The sequence below is a fragment of the Kogia breviceps genome, chromosome X, assembly GCF_026419965.1.
Source record: "Kogia breviceps isolate mKogBre1 chromosome X, mKogBre1 haplotype 1, whole genome shotgun sequence".
Classification (NCBI taxonomy): Eukaryota; Metazoa; Chordata; class Mammalia; order Artiodactyla; family Physeteridae; genus Kogia; species Kogia breviceps.
In genome coordinates this window covers 118,686,942-118,701,269 of record NC_081330.1, presented here as the reverse complement: position 1 = coordinate 118,701,269, position 14,328 = coordinate 118,686,942, and the positions used below count along the sequence as shown (strand labels likewise).

The 14,328-nt window shown below is 43.3% G+C and overlaps 1 protein-coding gene and 1 pseudogene across 17 annotated transcripts in view; both read right to left on the bottom strand.

The window, feature by feature from the left end:
- SH3KBP1 (SH3 domain containing kinase binding protein 1) overlaps positions 1-14,328 on the bottom strand; it is a 341,435-nt gene that overhangs the window by 74,017 nt on the left and 253,090 nt on the right. The window lies entirely within an intron of this gene.
- On the bottom strand, positions 1,150-6,781 carry LOC131748658 (broad substrate specificity ATP-binding cassette transporter ABCG2 pseudogene; annotated as a pseudogene).

The following is a 14,328-nucleotide window of genomic DNA, read 5'->3' as shown; positions in this document are numbered from 1 at the left end:
ATCCCTATTCTGTTCATTCACTTGTCAAACGTTTATTGAGCACCTACTCTGTGCCAAGTGCTAGGGAGAGAGTGAGAGCTCAGCCTTTGCAAGCTTCCATCCTGAGCCTAATGGCCTCATGGCTCTCCCAGGCATTCAACCTCATGCCACAGAACCACCTCTATTTTTCCCCATCCCCAACTGCTTGGAAGTTTGATTTTCTCTAGTCTGATAACATATCTCACATTTGTCCTCTGGGTCCGACTCCACTTCTCCCACTCCAATCCAAGACCCACCTGTCCTGCTGTAAACCTCCTCACTTGGGCATTTCTTCCTTCCCAGTGTATATACAACACACACACCACTGTCAAGTACAGGCCCTTGAGTAAAAACCCAATTCTCAGACTGTGTTCAACAATTTCCAGCTAAAGCCTGAAATGAGCGAAGGCTTTCCAAAAAATGCTAGTAACACAGAGGACTTTGAAAATAAACGCTCAGGAAAGTGAGGAATTCCTGCTCAGGGCCCACAGAGACACACTCATGGCCCTCCACAATAGCAGTGGGGCTGGGGAAGGGGTGAGGAGGCCTCAAGCAGCAGATGTGCAGCTGGCCTAGGGCCTGGTGATAAGCCTCTGGAGGCCTCGGCTTACGTGACTCACTATGTGCCTTGCTACAGCATCCATTCCAGCAAAAAGAGAAACACAGCTGAATTGTTCACCATTATACCCCCAGCCCAATGCACAATATAATAAATATTTCTGGAATCAAAAAGACTCTTTCTAACCCTGAGTTCTGTGATCTCCCACGGCCCAAGACTAGGATTACTGCAGGACAAGATAGCCTCCATCTACCCCAGCCTGTGAGGATTCTATGTAAGTTAACACAGGGCCACTGCAGGTGAGAAGTAAACGCTCAGCATCATCTTTTACCCCAGTGGTATCTGTTATAAGGATAGACTGACCTGAGTCCTTAATCACACTATAAATTCTAGTCCCAACCAACACCAAAAGACAAAGATACCTGAGGCATCAAGTTCAGATCTACTCAGAACAAATCAAGGTTCAGGAGACTTACAATATGAAAGAAATGCTTATCTTTCTTGGAAAGTGCCAATGAGGAGCCCAGCTAAGTATTCTGGTCCTTCCCGTGTCACGTCACGCCCTAAACAATCTAGCAGTAGTCCCTAAGAAGGGACTCATGAACAGGGGTGGTGGTGGCAGAATCTGATGAATTCTGACGTTCTTCCATCCCTGAGAAACTGTTATGGCATCAACGATATCAGAAAAACTTATGAAGGAGGGGGGGGTGGAATTTTTTTACTCCTAATCCTTAGAAATTGAGTCTTTCAATCCAGAGCCTCTGTTTCTGAGGAAATGCCTAGCATAATTTTTTTTCCTCTTCTTTTTCTGGACAAGTCCCTCTCATCTTCAAAGCCCAACTTGAAACTCACCTTCAGGAAAGTGACTATAATGGAAGCTTTACCTTTACTCTGACACTCAGAACTGTGTTAATTTGCATTTCACGATATCCCATTCAACAAACATTATATGTAAAGTATATTTAAATTCATTCTGTAGGCACCAAACATTAAACATGCAAAAGAACATGTTCCCTAATTCCAGGGAGCTTAGAGATTTGTGTGAAACACACACACGCACACATGCGTACACATAACATACAAGGTCCTTTTTTTTTTTTTTTTTTTTTTTGCAGTACGTGGGCCTCTCACTGTTGTGGCCTCTCCCGTAGCGGAGCACAGGCTCAGCGGCCATGGCCCACGGGCCCAGCCGCTCCGCGGCATGTGGGATCTTCCTGGACCGGGCCACGAACCCGTGTCCCCTGCATTAGCAGGCGGACTCTCAACCACTGCACCACCAGGGAAGCCCACAAGGTCCTTTTTTGATAACAGGTATCAACCACGAGATCTAGTACCAAAGAGGAGGCAATCATTAACAGCTTTTCAAATAATCTTAAATCTTTTCATGTGTGAAGCGTTTGCTTATGTGAGGAGTGGACTTTTCTCCACATTCATTTCAGATCATCTGATACAGAATTATGTCCATAAAAGGCACTCAAATATTGTTTAGTGCTATACTTCTTTTGAAGGCTTTCTTTCAAACTTTCTAAATGGTTCAAGGCTATACTTCCCATTAGCCTTACGCAATCAGTAACCCAAGAACCACTGTAATGAAGTCTCCTGCTTCATATGTGAGAAAAACAACAAAGAACAATTTAATAAACAAAAGCACATCCAGAATAACTTCAGAACTTATGCACGCCTACAGGGGAAAACAGTGCATGTGACATTATATTTATTATACCTCCCATCAGTGGTGAATAGCTCGAACAGCTCATCTGTGTTCTCCTTTTCAAGGAAAACATTAACAGTGTTAATCATTGTGTAATTCAAGGTAAGAGAGGGAAAGCATGAAGATAGAACACAGTATGTCTAATTGTTCTGACTGGTATAAGAACAAATACAAAGCTCACGGATGGGATAAGTATGTTGAAAAAAGAAAACTGACAGCGTGACTTAGAATACTAAGAAAAGTGAAAGGGAGTCTGCTGCAGGACAGAAAATAGCCACAGGGTCAAGATGCCTGGAGTGGGACAGAGATTTAGAGAACTGAGACTTTTTTTTTCCCCTAGCAATAGAAGCTAATTTAAGGGAAGCAGGAAGAATTCTGACAGCAAAATGAGAAATGAAAATAAGTCATCTTCAACAAACCAGACAAAAGAACTAGGCTTTTGGCAGCAGAGATGAAGAGAGAATTATTTGTTTGAGGGCTCTGCTTCCAGAAGTGTGAAAGAACAGCAAATTCAATTTATTTAATGAGGACCTAAAACATGCAGGATAGGAGAGGAATTCAGGGGGAAAAAAGAAAATCATCATGTCCTTATGGGGCTCCCAAGCTCCGAGCCTAATGGGAGAGGCAGACCCAGTGAACCAACATGGCACCGAAACACTGGCAGGAGTGCTAGGCTGGATTAACAACAAGTGGGACCAAGAGAAACCAGGCAGCCTGGAAGGAGAGAATGAGGGCACGAACCAAGGTAATGAGAAAGGTCAAGGGTGGGGTCACCAAGCGTGAAGGAAGGGGAAGAGGGAGAGCGGGAAGCTGGGGTCACAGAAGAGAACATTCAAGAACTGGCACTTAGAGCGAAGGCAGCGTTTGGCTCCCAGGAGGCTCCAACCAACCTCTACTGAAGAGTGATATGAGGGGTGAGGCAAGATGGCAACCATGAGTGATGGGGGGAGAATCGACAGTTAGTGATTTGTGAGGCCAGAACATCATCAGGATGGAGTTAATGTCCCCAAGGAGGATGGCAGGAGGTGGGTGAAGGCAGGACAATGAGGCAGTAGGTGACCACTAAGGAGAGAGGCAATGTTGGCAAAATACTGGAAGACTTTAGGGTGACCATATAATTTATTTCCAAACCTGGGACACTATTAATAATTATACCACAGGCATAACCCACGATGGTTATGCCAATATCTACCCTAGTGGATTTTGAGATTCCAGTAAGGATGAGGAAAGGGCAGCGTTTGCAGGTGAGGCGATGGCCTTTAAATGAGGCAGAAGTTTGCAGTGGGAAAGAGTAAAAGATCAGCATGTAAATGAAAGTTTCCAGAACAATGATGATTAGAAATAAGATCTATGGGCTTCCCTGGTGGCACAGTGGTTGAGAGTCCGCCTGCCGATGCAGAGGACACGGGTTCGTTCCCCGGTCTGGGAGGATCCCACATGCCGCCGCGGAGCGGCTGGGCCTGTGAGCCATGGCCGCCGAGCCTGCGCGTCCGGAGCCTGTGCTCCGCAACGGGAGAGGCCACAACAGTGAGGCCCGTGTACCGCAAAAAAAAAAAAAAGAAAGAAAGAAGATCTATTCACATGTAAGCAGAGGAAAGTAGACCTCGGCCCTTATCAAGAGTCAAAGAGTACGGAAAGAATTATATTTCTGACATAGAATGTTCACCCTTCTATGATTAAGCCCTCAAAATGGTTTCTCTATGCCTCATCGCCAGGCAGGTATTAGCGTAAAATATATTTTTCCTTGTAAAATACAAATGATGTGTTTCCTTTTAAGGAATGAATAAACAGAGCCTTAGGTGTGCTGTACTCCTACCTCTATGTTCTGCACTATCTTGGGTTAGCCAAGATATCTCAGAGAGAGGAGGAGGAGGGGAGCAAACTTGGGCCATCTGATATTTAAGTGGTCCACTAGTGATAAAACTCTGGGTCTCAGTTCCTTGATACACAGGAGAAGATGTTTGAGTTGTAAAGAGCAACACAACTACTACTGGTTTGTCGTCATTACTGTGATTCTAGGGGCTGGTCCCAGAGACTCTGAGGGATAATGAGGCCAGGAAAGTGTCTTAATTAAGCACACATACATCTGTCATGTGACTCAGCACCATCTTCCGGTGAAACCCCCTGGCAGCAGCTCACACACTTAGAGGGCTCAGGGGAGGGATGTGAAGCCCCCAGGGTGTGTCTGAGGAGGGAAGCCCGGCCCAGACCTCAAGGTCAGGCCTCAGTCCGCTCCATCCCGCCACAGAGGCCCTGGGAAATGTGGCGGAAGCACTCCAGCACTGCACACAGCTCTCCCACTTGGGATCAGCTGAGAGCCGCTACCTGACATCCAACCTGGCGGCAGGGAGTCACCTGTGAGCTCTGCTGTGTCTGCCTCTCGTCTAGGCACTTTAAATCTTTGGAAAAGACAAACTTGCCACTTGTCTTGTAAATTGCAAAACCCAGCTGCAACCTCATTTGGGGCTCCATTTTGTCAAGAGTGCAAAGCAACATCTTGGACCAGTGTTTCTCAAAGCTGGCTGCACATTTAGAATCACTAGAGGCTTTTTGAAATCAAGATGTTCCCTATTTATTTATTTATTTATTTATTTATTTATTTTGCAGTACGCAGGCCTCTCACTGTTGTGACCTCTCCCGTTGCGGAGCGCAGGCTCAGCGGCCATGGCCCACGGGCCCAGCCGCTCCGCGGCATGTCGGATCTTCCTGGACCGGGGCACGAACCCGTGTCCGCTGCATCAGCAGGTGGACTCTCAACCAGTGCGCCACCAGGGAAGCCCTGCTCCCTTTTTAATGTGCGGTAAAAGAGAAATTTGGGAAATTTTATTTATTTATCTATTTATTTTTTGCGGTACGCGGGCCTCTCACCGTTGTGGCCTCTCCCGTTGCGGAGCACAGGCTCCGGACGCGCAGGCTCAGCGGCCATGGCTCACGGGCCCAGCCGCTCCGCGGCATGTGGGACCTTCCCAGACCGGGGCACGAACCCGTGTCCCCTGCGTCGGCAGGCGGAGTCTCAAGCACTGCGCCCCCAGGGAAGCCCAGGAAAATTTTTTAAGGAAAAACAATTTCAGGTAGGCAACTGTAAGGAAGATAACAATCATGCATGCCAAGGCTACGTGATTCCTCCACAGGCCCCAAGGTGAGAGACTGATGCCCTGGTTTTCCAGAAATTCATTGCCAGTACATATTGCATAGCTATAGGTACTGTTTGTTGTTACATTGAGTCCTGGGCAGAAGTTCTGTCCCAGAAATTCATTATGCTGTAAAGCTGCAAAGCCATATTGAAGAACGCTGCAGTGCTGAAGCCACGAGAGCCAAGGCACAACGGTTCTGGGATTTACCAACAGCCCTGAAAATATCATCATAAACACAAAAGAGATGGTCATGAGAAGCGTTGCTACGGATACCACGCTCTGACCTGCTGCTACGGCCAGTGCCATTGAACTGGCTGAATAAGCCACCATCATCACTGTAAACATCATGATGAAGAAGGCCTCCACCTGTGGTTTCAATCCTAACAGGAAGTATGTTATACTAGTAAATATAATACTTGGTAACATCCTCATGGGGAGTAAATCAGATAACAGTTTTCCAAAGAAGTAAGATGACACTCTGTACTATCCACTGATATATTCATGTATGAAGAGCTTCTTCTCGACCACCAGGAGCTCCACAGCCAACACACTGCTGAAACACTGGTTGGTGGTCAGGAAGAAGAGCACCGGTCGGCTCTGTTCTGGATTCCAGAACAGAGGACCATTTTTTAGATCGCAGAAAATGGCACCTATAACCAGTCTCAGGATGACTGTTACAAGTATCTGAGCTATAGAAGCCTGGGGATTACCCTGTAAGTTTTTGAATGAACGCCTGGAAATCCATCTGAGCTGATGACAGAAGGAGGTGGCATAAGTGATCTCCTTGTAGACTGAAATATTCTTCTTCTGACCCCCTGAGAGTTGATCTAACTCAATTTTTGTTTCCTTGAAGAAGGAGTTGGCATAAAACTCAGTTAATTTTCCTATGAGCGAAGTATCTTTCTTGGAAGGCTCTTCAGTCTCCTTGGCTTCACCATCTGTGTCTTCTTTGTTTAACACCACAGCACAGGAGTCTCCAGTAATGACGTCCAAGAAGAAGTCTGCAGGGTTATTATAGGGCTCACAGTGGCAACCAGTGGATGGAGAGTAACCCAAGGCCTCCTGAGCAGGCCCGTGGAACATTAATCTTCCTGAGGCCAACAAGGTAAGGCTATCAAAGAACTTGAAGATGGAACGATGAGGCTGATGAATGGAGCAAATGATTGTCCATCCTTATTCAGACATCCTCTTCAGAAGCAAAAGGACAGCATTTGCTGTGGTTGAATCTAAGCCAGTTGTGGGCTCATCCAGCAACAAAATGGATGGATCAGTAATAAGCTCCATTGCAATACTAGTCCTTTTTCTTTTTCCTCCAGACACACCACTGATAAACTGAGTTCCAACCCTGGAATCTGCCACTTTATCCCCACACCAATTAAATTACAATTCCTTGGGTGGGGGGTAGTGAGACCGAGAAATCAGTGCTTTTTAAAGATCCCTAGTTCCTTCCAATGTGCAGGCTGAGAATCAATGATTTAGACCAGTGCTTCTCAAATGTTAATGTGTATACTATCTACTTGGGGATCACGTGAAAATGACAATTCGGATTCACTAGGTCTGGGGTTGGTCAGAGATTCAGCATTTCTAACAGGTTCCCAGGTGATGTCAATGCTACTGGACCACACTTTGAGTAGAAAGGTTCTCAAAAATGGTAAGCTCCTTGAAAGCAAAGGATCTTTTTTTTTTTTTTTATATATATCTGTATCTACCACATACCTAGCACAGTGCCTGGAAAATATTGATTATAAATACACGTTGGCTGAATGGAGGAATCGATGGATGGCCCAATCTCCCCCCACAATACTCATCTACTTCCCGCAATTTCCAAACATCCGAAGTTAGGTCAAGTTGAACGAGGAAGAGGCAGGTCTAGATTAGCTATAAAAGAAAGCTTCATCTATTCAATCAGGGTTACCTGTTGGTCTGTACTGAATATTTGTTCATAATTGTGGTAACAACTTAAAAAGTACCTTTAGGGGCTTCCTTGGTGGCGCACTGGTTGAGAGTCCGCCTGCCGATGCAGGGGACATGGGTTCGTGCCCCAGTCCGGGAAGATCCCACATGCCGCGGAGCGGCTGGGCCCGTGAGCCATGGCCGCTGAGCCTGCGCGTCCGGAGCCTGTGCTCCGCAACGGGAGAGGCCACAACAGTGAGAGGCCCGCGTATCGAAAAAAAAAAAAAAAAAAAAAAAAAAAAAGTACCTTTAAAAGGTAGGTCACATTTTCTAAGACATCATAAGTGCCCTGTTTGAGTTTGGACAGGAACGTATAGCTCAGAAATCACCATAGCAACCCCCAAAATGATGGGTTCACCAGCTGGTCCTCTTGAAAAAGAAAAGCACTCTGCTTGGTCACTTCCCCTGGTGGTCAGCTGTCCCCACACTCCCTAGTATTGATTTCCCAGAAATTATCCAGCATGGCTGTTTTTCACGACCTTCTCTGATGACTGAAATATCATTAGAGGAGAAAGTGAGTGTTGTTTGATTTCAGTATGGCTGTCAAGTGAGCCCCGAGGGGGGTCTCACACCCTCAACATCCCACCAGCAGTACGAAAAGTGCTGTTTAATATTTACTAATGAACGCCTTCTGCATGGAGCTTCAGGGGGGCTGTTGAGAGGAAGCTCCATGGAAGCTGAAGCCCATGAGCACTCAGTTCTACCTCTGCTTGTTAACACCTTCCCAAGAGATGCAATTATTCTGCATGGCTGGGATTTCCAGCATCCCATAAGGCAGCTACTCTAGCAGGCTCATCAACATCACAGTTTATGAGGTAACAGGAGAAAAAGAGAACCACGGTCTATCTCAGCATCAGAAGAAATGCCCGGCAGACCACAGTTAATGAGGGAAGCCGAGGAGACAGTCCCAGGGACAAGCCCACTCAAGAAGATGTCACATTCCAAATATCAACATCTGGGATAGGTGAGGTTTAGGCAGTCATTCACTGTTTTGTGATACTGGGAAGTCATGACCTCAAAGAGATTGTCTACTTGTAAAAAAGATCCTGAATTTCTTTGAGGCAACAACTTACAGGCTTTGCTATACTAACTTCTGACTTTTTCATTTTACATATTGTATAACTGGTAACAAAAAAATTGGATGAGTAACACACAAAAAGCCGTAATTGAGCTTCCTTTTAGTTATGTCGATATTAATTAAAGCATGTCGTGATGCCTGAACACTGTATTCAGAAATGACCATGTCTTTTACAAGCTACCCATACCATACCTCACATTTTCCTGCTTCTTCGTACATCTGGTAATTTGTGACTGTATGTTCTCAACAGCCACGCACTGCACGCTACAGTGTCGAAGGACTGATTTTTTTTGTCTTACTTGCAAGAGTGTGGAGTTTCGTTACGGTGGGCATGTTACTTGCAGCTCAGCTTTACCTGTCAAGGCTTGGTTTTGCGCTTCATTTAGGGTGGGTCTAGGGTAGCGCTATTCCTATGGCTAACTTTTCTGAGTTGTCAGTTGGATGCCAAGTGTATTCAACCAAGTTTTTCCATTCTGCTTGGCCAGGACTCCAACATCTCCTATCACTGGTGACCTCTGGGATATCCACTCAGCTCACAGCCCACCCACACACCCTCCTCCCCCATACTTATTTTCTGCCGGGTCTCGTGGAGTCTTGCCCTATTGATGCACAGCCTAGTATTTGGCCAAAGACTCAAGGGACCCTTATATATAGACTTTTGGAGCTCTTTCTTTGCACAGCTCAGTGCTCCTCTGCAATTCCCTACCCTGAAAATTCCATCCACCTTGGCAGCCGTGAGTTACAGTCTCTGTTGATTCAATCCAATGAGTCTTGTGGTCTCTGTTTCGACTCCAGTGCCCTGTGCTGCAATTTAGAAAGTGCCCCCAGGCAAAAAGCCAGGGTTGACATGGAACTCACTTTATGCTACCCTTCTCTCAAGGATCACATCCCTGTGCTATGCATTGTCCAATGCCTCAAAACAGCTGGTTCATGTATTTTGTCCAATTTTAAAGTTGTCTATGGCAGGAGGGTAAATCTAATGTTCTTTACTCCATCATGGCCGCAACCAGAAGTTATATTCTCACTTTAAAAGATTGTGTCTTTAATTAGAGTGAATTTATTTTATCCTAGATAGAATAAAACTTTAAGCTCTATCTTTAAAAGTCTGAGCTATCTCAAGGTCTAATTCCCAAAAGAGGTCCTAGAGAAAGAATTTCTGACATGAAGACACATACAAGGGTTTTTAATTATCCTGGAGTTTCCTTTGCTAGCCATATACACTCTTCTCTAACAAGGAAGGCGGAATATTCGCTGAGGAAAAGTAGAGTTACTGTTAAACATCTTTATGTGGAAAAGTTAAACACCATGCAGTAAAGTAGTACCACCCAACCTTTCCCAGATAATGGCACACCTATAAAATGATAATATTTTGACGACATGCTGCTGGAGGCCTGATGTTGGACACCATCAACTGGGAGGGGGTGGGGGGTCTTCCACCCACCTAAGGCCCTTCCCACCCACCCAGGAGAGCTGAGGGGATCACTATCCTATGCTCCTATAACCCACTCAGAGCACAGGGGTTAGGAAATGCTACAGAAGTAACATTTGAGTCCAGATGTCACTAAGAAATGAGAAAAAAGTTGAAACCCAATCTCAGTCTCCCGAAAGAGAACAGAGCTTTCACAGGCATCTTGAGAGGCAGGCAGACAGGAATCAGGGAGGCCTGAGGGGACTTTAATAGGAGACAACCCAGAGCGGAAGTCCCAAAGGCCTCAGGGCTCATAGACTGTTTCCCTCTTAGAAAAAGATGTTTCTATCTGGAGCCTCTTCAGAGAACAGCACCCAACAGATGCTTCCATATTGGCCCAACTCCAGGGTCTTCATTCACATTGGGCATGTCCTGGAGTTGTGGGACATGGCCGTACGGTCTGTCACAATGTATATATAAGAACTGCTTGCTGATTTTGTTATTTCATTTGTAGCTTATACAGTCCTAAGTCTTAGGAAATATTTATGCTTTTAGCCTTTTTTTTCTAGTAGTAGAATGAAAGACTTTCTACCCCCTTAAATTCTACTTCAAAAATCAGTTATGTGAAAAGGAGATGTTTGCAGGGAGGGCCTTTCCTGGGTACTTATAATCATCTGGCTTTAAGAATGACCAGAGACATTAACATAGGAGGGCAGGTGAACAAGTCATACACCAAATGCAAATCATCAAGATGGCATTTTTGCACTATTTTGTCCATTTAAATATAATCAAGCATGTGAAATTATGTAACAATATGTTTTCATAGAAACTTCTCATTTACACCGAGAAGACCACTTAATGCTAAATTGTAGAAGCTGTTTCTAACGGCGCCTTCAGCTCATCCAAAGCTTATGGCTAATGGCATAATTTACCTCTCAAGGCTGTCCATCCTACAGCTGAGATTTCATTTTCATTTACGTTTAGGGAAATATTGATTCTGCATCCAAATACATGCCTTTCTTCCATTAAAAGGATAGTAGATATAATACAAAATCATTTTGCTTCATTACAAACACAGTGGCATTGATAAAGCATCTTTCATTATGTTTTAAGAGCTGTTCTTAGCTCCTGCACCACCTCTAAGAGATACAAACAAGGCTGTTAGGGTGAGAGCGAAGGAATCTTCATTTCCCAAATAAGCATCAGGAAGGAATAAGAAGTGAAGGGCATAGCCATGATCATTATGAAGGTCAAGAACATCCAAGCCAGCTGCAGCAGCTATTGGCGAATTCTTACCTTCCATCTACCTTTTTTACGAGACAAATCTACATTTCTTTTAAGTCTTTCTTTTAGGAAAGCTTATTCCTTGGCATGAAAATTTGTTTGGAGTCTTTTTCTCTATACACAGCAAATTTAGCTTCTAGGCCTGTGCAGTGAGTGAAAAAATATAATTCCCAGGTCAAATCTCAGTTCTCAGGCAGCTCATCTAAGTCCAGGCCTGACTAGTGGAATACGGCTGCACTTGTTCGCCACCTTGGGGAGAAAGTGGCACAGGGCTACAGAGGTGGGGTGCAGGGGACAGCTCTGCTATGGGAGATTCATGGTCTTGTCTTACAAAGTATATTCCCAGAAGACTCAGAACAAAACCAAGGTCCTTGAAATTCATGCAATTACGTATCAAGCAATTATTTACTAAACACTGGGACTCAGATGACCTTGTCAGAAAAAGAGACCAACCAACAACATTCTCTCAATAGTATCTTCGCAGAGCAAAAGTTTTTAATTTTGCGAAAGTCCACTGCAGCAGTTCTCTCTTTCATGGATTGTGCTTTTAGTGCAATGTGTAACAACTCTCTTCTCCTATGTTTTCATAAATAACGTTTTAATGTCATACGTTTTCTATGCAGATCTGTGGTCCATTTTGAGTTAATTTTTGCATAATGTGTTAGATTAGGTTAGGGCTTTTTTTTGGGGGGGGGGTGTCTAGGTATGTTCAATTGTACCAGCACCATTTCTTGAAAAGATTATCCTTTCTTTCTTAAATTTTCTTTGTACCTCTGTTGAATATTAATTGCCTATATTTTTATGGGTCTGTTTCTAGACATTCTATTTCAAGGGCTAGCAAACTACATCCCATGGGTCAAATCTGGCCTGCTACCTATTTTTGTACAGCCCTCAACCTAAGAATAGTTTTTACATTTTCAAATGGTTTTTAAAAATCAAAAGAGTAGTATTTCAAAGAATAGGAAAATTATAGGAAATTCAAATTTAAGTGTCCATAAATAAAGCTTTATTGGAACTCAGCCACACCCATTCATTTACACCTATGACTGCTTTTGTAGAGCTGAAATAGATACTATATAGCCCATAAAATATAAAATATTTTCTCTCTGACCCTTTACAGAGAAAGTCTGTGAAGCCCTGGTCTAGGATATGAGGATCCTTATCCATGCCAAATCTTGGGAGTTCTCTGAATGCTGCTATAAAGAAAATACTGTAAGGACAGAAGCTTTAAATAGAACCTCTGAAAGCCCTGAGGAAGGCAGAAAAGGAATGCATTTAATAGCCAGCTACCCTTTCGAACTAGGACTAAAATATAAAAGCCTTAAGTAATAAAACTATTCTTAAAAGGATGAATTTTACTGCACCATGTGGTTAACTATAAAATGGTGAAATTTTAAGTCTAAAAGGTATTTACTTTTAATGATATTTTCTTCAATATCTCTTATGAGTCATAAACTGAGAAAAAACATTTGTAATGTGAAAGATGACAGGTTAATGCCATGAATATAAGGTATTTTTATAAAAATCAATTGGAAAATGACACATAACATTTTCAACTTGAATAATCACTTTTAAAAATGAAAATGCCTATCAGATTAGCAGAGATTAGAAAGAATGATAATATCCGGGCATGACAAGGATACGGAAACATTCTCATAGGCTCCTGGGGGGAGACTAAATTGGCACAATCTTTCAGAACATCACTTAAATGCCTTTAAAAGGCACTGAAGCATCAATACATTTAGCAATTGATCATCAGGAAATAATAACAACTGCTAACATTTATACAGAACTTACTATGAGCCAGGCATCCCAAGTGCTTTACCTCCTTTAACTCACTTAATCTTTACAACACCAGGAGGTAGGTATTGTTATCATCCCCATTTCACAGATGCGGAAACAAACTAAGGCACAGAGAGACTGAGCAGCCCGCCCAAGGTTACACAAGTAGCAGAAAGTGGTAGAAATACTTACGTTCACAAAGATCTACAAACAAGGTGATGACTACATGCAACATGGTGTAAAACAGGGAAAACCCAGAAACAGGCCGAGTAGAAAAGAGGACCGTGGTACTCCATACACTGGGGTGCTAAGGAACCATTTAACCGTGCTGCCAGAGATAGGCATGATATATTGGGGGCAAAGGGGGTCAACAAAAGAGTGTATATGATATGACCTTATTTTTATTTTTAACTGTAATTGTGTGTGTGTCTCTGTGTGTGTATAAAGTCTGGGAGAACACAGCTCAAATATTAACAGAGGTATCTGACGGTGATGCAGTCACAGGTGATTCTGACTTTCCTTCGTATTTATCTGTTTTGTTCTCATTCTCTAAGGGTAAGTTTTACTTATTTAATTTTAAAGTATTACTTAAAAGTGCATCCCATGCCATCTCAGAAAAGTATATTTTAATAAAATGCAAATGTGAATGTAAGACGTTTGAGATACTTTAAGAAGATAGGGGTTACACAACTATTGAATATCATAAATTACTTTCATCCTAAGAAAAGTTAAAATAAAGAATACAGGGGCATTTCAGGGAAAGTACTGACCTTAATTTCAGGAGAGTTCAATACACCAAGAGAGAACTCCCAGTCAATGGGCATTTGTCTTTTCTTCTTCCAATCATAACTTATCACAGCAATTGCTGTAATTTTTTATTTCTAAAGCACTTCCAGCCACAACATCTCACTTTATCCTCACAACAGCCCTCTCAGAGTAATACAGAAAGAGTGGAGAGAGAAAACAGAAAGAGTTTCTCTAATTCCTTAAGACACCTGCAGAGTTTTCTGTGTGTTGCAGGAAAAAAACATCCCAAGATGCTGTAGCAAGGATCACTAATGTCCTGCCACTAAAGCACAGCGCTTGGGAGAGAGATGACAATTAGGCTGGACGAACACAGGGTCCCTTTAGACAGTTTTACATAATTTGAGGAGGCATGGAAAGCTGAGAATCTGCATCAACTGCAAACTCATCTGTCTATGAGAAATCTGCAATCATCAAAATTTCTGGCGGCACTGTTTTGACTGTCTGCTGGTAAACTAAAGGCAAAATGTTCTCCCACCACCAAGTCCTACTTTCTCCAACCTCATCTAATTTAAAACTGTGTCTCTGTGATGGTAAACAAGCTCAGGAGGAAGAGTTTGGGTTTTTTTTGTTTTTTTTTTTTAAGATTTTTTGATG